The sequence below is a fragment of the Erythrolamprus reginae genome, chromosome 5, assembly GCF_031021105.1.
Source record: "Erythrolamprus reginae isolate rEryReg1 chromosome 5, rEryReg1.hap1, whole genome shotgun sequence".
NCBI lineage: Eukaryota > Metazoa > Chordata > Lepidosauria > Squamata > Dipsadidae > Erythrolamprus > Erythrolamprus reginae.
The window spans coordinates 33,376,396-33,382,659 of NC_091954.1; the positions used below are offsets into that span (position 1 = coordinate 33,376,396).

The window sequence follows — 6,264 nt, forward strand, 5'->3', positions numbered from 1 at the left end:
CAGGATCCCTTTCTCAACGGAGAGTTCTGTCCTACATCTGGAAAACGGGTCAAAATCTTCAGCAGGGGTAGCTGACGGCCATCCCCTTAGTACCCATTGCCTTACCTGGGCCAACATGGAATCCCGCCCTGTCTCCCAAGCCACTTCGGGCGCCGACAAAGTAATAGTCCCTTTAGAGAGAGCGAAGAGAGAGCATGCTGGAGTGGGGTCAACCAAAACATCGGTCAAGGGACACCTACTGAGGGCATCTGCGTGCGCTATGTGGCGCCCAGGTTTGTAAATCAGGGTATAACAATAGTTAGCTAAAAAGACAATCCAACGTGACATTCTGGGGGACAAGACAGTCGGGCTTTGGCGGGTGCCGGACAATAACCCCAATAATGGCTGGTGATCGGTTACCAGTTCAAAATGCCGGCCATATAGGTAGTTGTGGAACCTTCGGACCCCTGCTATCAATGCGAGCGCTTCCTTGTCTATGTGCCCGTAGTTTCTTTCCGCCTTTGCCAAGGTGCGGGAAAAGAACGCCAGGGGGGCTTCTGCTCCGTTGGGCAGTCTGTGGCTCAAGACTGCCCCTACCCCGTACTGTAAAGCGTCACAGGTGAGCACTAAAGGCAACCCAGGTGAGTATTGGGCCAGAACATTGTTAGAGGTGAGTATTGCCTTAACTCCTTTGAATGCGACCTCCTCCCTTTCACCCCAATGCCAATTTGAGTGTTTGTCCAATAACCAGTGTAATGGCTCGGCCACCGACGCCTTATGCGGAATAAAAACCGCGTAGACGTTCAGCAGACCTAAAAAGGCCTGAAGTTCAGCCTTGGATTTTGGCCTAGGGGCGTCCCTAATCGCCCATGTCTTCTCAGGGGTGGGATGGATTCCCTCCCCATCTACAGTGAACCCCAAGAACTCCACTTTAGGGACCCCAAACACACATTTCTTGGCTTTCAACTTAAGCCCCGCGTCCCTGAATTTGGATAATACCTTCCTTACCCTTGTCATCAATTCGTCTATGGAACTCCCCGACACCAGGACGTCGTCAAAATATGGGACCGTTCCCTCCAGCCCATATAATAATCTTTCCATCAACCCCTGGAAAATTCCCGGGGCAATGGAGACCCCAAACTGCAAGTGATGGCATTTGAAAACCCCCCTGTGGGTGATGATAGACAGGGCCTCCGCGGTCAGGGGGTCGACGGGGAGCTGCTGATAAGCTTGAGAGAGATCAAGCTTTGCGAATACTCGACCCTTACCCAGGGTATGCAGTAATTGCTGCACCACTGGCAGCGGGTATGAATGGTGGGCCAACGCTTTGTTAACGGAACACTTATAGTCCCCACACAACCTGATACCTCCATCCCCCTTGAATGCAATCACCACAGGGGTCTCCCACGTAGCCTGGTCTACTGGTTCTAAAACCCCTTGGGCAATTAATCTGTCCAGCTCATCGTCCACCTTTGGGCGGAGAGGAATGGGAACCCGGCGGGCTTTTAAACGAACTGTCAGAACTTGGGGATTTAAACTAAATGAAATAGGGGTCTCCATGTAACATCCCAAGTTGCCATCAAAGACTGAAGGGAATTCCTTAGCCAAAGTCTCAAAAACCCCAGTCTCGTTAACAGCATTTACCCCCGTAACAGAGAGTCCTAACGACTTGAACCAGTCTAATCCTAAAAGGTTAGAGAATGGCCCATTTACCACAATCAGTGGCAATCTGCCTGCAAAAGTCTTGAAGCGGACCGCAAAACGACCCTCTCCCAGAACCAGAATCGGTGCTCCTTGGTAGTCTTTTAAATGTAAAGTACATGGCTGTAAACGACCCTTGTTCATAGTGGGGAAACAACGTTTTAGTGTAGCCCAAGAAACTAGTGAATGGGCAGAGCCAGTGTCCACCTGCAACTGGCACCACGAACCCCCCAGTTGAACCTCTACCGAAATTTTCTCTGTGGAGTCAGACGTCTCCCTGACATACGTGGTAGCCAAACGTGGCTGGCTGTAGACGGCGTTGCAATCCTCGCGTCGACTTGAGGAAAATTTCCGCTGCCAACGGGGGTTGAAACCTTGGGGCTCCCTCTGCTCCCTGGCGGTGGCTGGAGAAGATCTGCGAGAGCGGCAGACCCTGGCAATGTGGCCCGGCAACACGCCGAGTCTCGAGAAGGGCAGTTGGACCTAAAATGATTACCCCCGCACCCCCGACAAGGTGACAGAGGGGGCCGGGGCCGTGCAGGAGGCTGGTCTCGGCTTCGGCTTGCCGCCAGCTTGCAAACATCTTCCTCCTCCGTTCCCAAACTGCCTTCCTCTTCTGGGGAGACTTTGGCTTTATCCGCTTTTCCCGATACCTTTTGAGTGACATTTACAACGCTGTCCATGGCAGCCAACGATTGCGTGGACAGCTCGAAAGCACGAGCCTCCGCTAGCGCTGCCTGAAATGTCAGATCGCAGATGGCCAGGAGTCGCCGCTTAAGGCAACCATCCCTCACCCCAAAAACTAGCCTGTCGAGCAGATAGTCATTAAGATCAATAAACTCACAGTATAAAGCCGCTCGGCGAAGAGCGGCCACATAGTTATTAATCGACTCTCCCTCGGCTTGGTTCCTCTGATAAAATTTGTAACGCCGCGCACACCGCAAGGGCGCGGGGGCATAATGGTCCTGTAAAGTCTTTAAGAAATCTTCCCAAGAAACATCGTGGATGGAGATTGGGGCAAACAGTGCTCGGGCTGTCTCGAACATCTCTGGGCCACAAAACCCGAGGAAATATGAACGTTTCCTATCCCCAGAAATCTCCATGTAGCCATTGGAGATCAGGAAGCAATCGAAGCGGGCGACATAGGAGTCCCACATCTCCCCTTGTGGGTCAAAGGGGGCAAAAGTGAGTTGCACGGACATCTTCACTTACTGTCAGTATCTACGTATAACAATTCCGCAATGGATGGCTCGAATCCTCGTCGCCAGTATAACAAGTGAGGCCTTAATTAATCATCATGTTTAATACAGAACTCGTGCCAGGCTGGCAGGTACAGGCTTAAAAGCAATAGCAACATACACGGTCTAATATACTACACACAGGCTGAGGCAGGAACCAATCAATACACAGTAACTTTCCCGCTTACAATGTAACTGGGGATACGCGACCTATCAGTACCTTGGATAGGGACGCCAATCGCACGGCTCTAACTGGCCGGCTGTTACTAAGCAAACACAGCACAATTAATTAATTAATTAATTAATTAATTAATCAATTAATATATTTCAGACACTATATGGCTACAAAGGAATTTGGCATTATCCTACTGCTCTGAGAAAGCTAATTGTTAACACTCAACCTCAGTTCTGCGAATCTGTTATGTCCTTTACAGCTGGTTCTAACACTCCCAATTTCAACATGGTATGTATAGATTAGAATAGAATTCTTTATTGGCCAAGTGTGACCAGACAGATAAGGAATTTGTCTTTGGTGCATATGCTCTCAGTGTACATTAAAAAAAGATACATTTGTTAAGAATCATGAGGTACAACACTTAATGATTGTCATAGGGGTCAAATACACAACGCATTCCTTGGCAAGAGCCTTAGATTAAGGTAAAGTTTGGCCCACAAGAGGAAACAATCAGTATTAATAAAAAATCTTAATACAAGCAACAAATTACAGTGATAAGTCATAAATGGAAGGAAATGGGTGATAGGAATGATGAAAAAAACTACTAGTAATAATAGTATTTAAAAATATATACAAGTCAGGCTTGGTTTCTATTAAATATGTTTGTAAAGCCAATAGCAAAATAACATTTTTTCTTAGATTAAGGTAAAGTTTGGCCCACAAGCCAAATCCCACCTGACACCTGTTTTTATATGGCCTCCTAGCTAAAATTGTATGGTTGAGCGGGCAGTAGATCACAAAGCCCAAGGTTCAGCTGAGCTATCTAAGGTTTGGAAAAGAGTCATAGGACAAGAGTAGCAATTTCGGGGAAGCAGTGGCCTATCTGTTGAGCCCTTGCAGGGCCAGCATTGTCCAAAGTCTGATGTGTTCCTTAGCTTGCAGATCTGCCAATCACTCACATGGTGTGAGGGGAAAGGGAACAAAATCTGGCCTTTTATAGAAAAAGTTTGCCAACTTCTACCTTAAGACTCTTTTTTAAATTTAAAATAATAAAAAGTTGAGCTTTACTATTAAGATTGGGATTTCAAGATTGGAGGAAAGAACTAATTTTAATATTAGAATACGAGGTGTAACTGTGTTCTTTATATTGGAACTGAGAACTTTCAAAGTTGTTTTTTCTGCTAATGCCATCCCAATGGAACTAAAGAATCAAGCAACATGATGGTTCCAAAAACTAATGGTTTGTATCCAGAATCAACACACTAGAATGAAAATAGTTTGAAACCTAAAAATACAAAGTACTTAGATTACATTCTGAGCTGCCCCTTTATCTTTCTGGCTAGTTGCAGGATAAAAAATGGCTCTAATTATCCAAAACTATTGATGTTATGTGCATTCAACTTCAAAATAAGAAGTAACAATATGACAAGTGAATAGGGTAATTCCAGTTGAATTATGAAGATTAAATCTATTACACTACACATTATTGGAGAGTATCCTGGATTGAGGGCCTTCATCTATTGTACTAGGTCTATTCATGAATATAAATCACAATAAGTCCTTATTGAATTTTTGCTACACAGCAGATGCAATTAATTAAAGACTTATGATGAATAGTTGTCTTATTTCAGAGCTGTATGGACATGTATGCAGCACATTCTCCTGCTGGAACATCTGCACAAAATGCTCTTCATTGGCTATAGGTATTATTGTATTACTGATCAGGGTTAGGTGCATGTGTGTGTGTGCACACCCAACCCATGGCTCATGCAAGTTGAGCTGTGTGTGTGTGCATACCGGCTCAGTTCCCCTTTCCCCCTCCCTAATCAGCCAGGCCACCAAGACACAAAAGTTGGGGATTTTATTTATTTTTTATTTATTAATAGAGTTGAAAGGGACCGTTAGGTCATCGAGTCCAACCCCCTGCCTGAGCAGGAAACCCTACAGCACCCGAGCCAAATGGAAGTCCAATCTCCTCTTGAAGGTGTCCAGAGTTGGGGAGTTCACCACCTCCCCTGGCAGGCAGTTCCATTGGTTGATCGCTCTGACCGTCAGGAAGTCCTTCCTTATTTCCAGGTTGAATCTCTCCTTGGTCAGCTTCCAACCATTGTTCCTCGTCCGGCCCTCTGGTGCCCTGGGGAATAAAGAGACCCCCTCCTCACCGTGGCAACCCCTCAAGTATCTGTAAACTGCTATCATGTCCCCTCTAGACCTTCTTTTTTCTAGGCTGTCCATGCCCAGTTCTCTCAATCTCTCTTCGTAAGTCTTGGTTTCGAGTCCCCTAATTATTTTGGTTGCTCTTTTTTGCACCTTCTCCAGAGTTTCGATGTCTTTTTTGTAGTGAGGTGACCAGAATTGGATGCAGTACTCCAGGTGGGGTCTGACCAGGGCATAGTAGAGTGGTATTAGTACTTCCCTGGTCTTGGAGCATATTCCTCTGTTGATGCATCTTAGGATTGAGTTGGCTTTTTTGGCTACTGCTGCACATTGCTGACTCATGTTTAGTTGATTGTCCACCAAGACTCCAAGATCTCTTTCGCTGTCACTACTGCTGAGTGGGGTATCTCCCAGGCTGTATGTATGTCTAGGGTTCTTTTTGCCGAGGTGGAGGACTCTGCATTTGTCGGTGTTGAACCTCATTTTGTTGGTATGGGCTCACTGTGATAGTCTGTCTAGGTCTTCTTGTACTCTGAGCCTGTCCTCAAGGGTGTTGGCTACCCCCGCCAGCTTGGTGTCATCTGCAAATTTTATTAGTTCCCCTTTTATTCCCTCATCCAGGTCGTTGATGAAGATGTTAAAGAGTACAGGACCCAGGACAGAGCCCTGTGGTACTCCACTGTTGTTGTGATTCCGTCTGAGGCCCCTCAGGGAATGGCTGATCCTCTGCCGGCTTCCTGCTCAGAGGGGGAGGATGAAGAACAGGAGGTTCAGGCAGACGGGGAGGAGGAATCTCAGGCTGAGGGAGAGGGAGGACAGCCAGAGTCCCCCGAGGGGGAGCTCTCCCCAGCAAGCAGCCTGGATTCCTTAGATGAAAATGCACAAGCAATCATTGATCTCCGGCAGAGAAGAGCAACACAACGAAGGGGACAATTAGTCATGTACTTTCAGCACTAAAGAGGCAACAGCTGGGTTTGGGTGTGGTGCTCTCTGGAAAGGCTGAAAAGGCAGACC

At 46.9% G+C, this 6,264-nt stretch overlaps 1 pseudogene; it reads left to right on the forward strand.

The window, feature by feature from the left end:
- LOC139168580 (lysosomal acid lipase/cholesteryl ester hydrolase-like) overlaps nucleotides 1-4,796 on the forward strand; it is a 35,680-nt pseudogene extending 30,884 nt beyond the window's left edge.
- The last annotated feature ends 1,468 nt before the right edge of the window (nucleotides 4,797-6,264 follow it).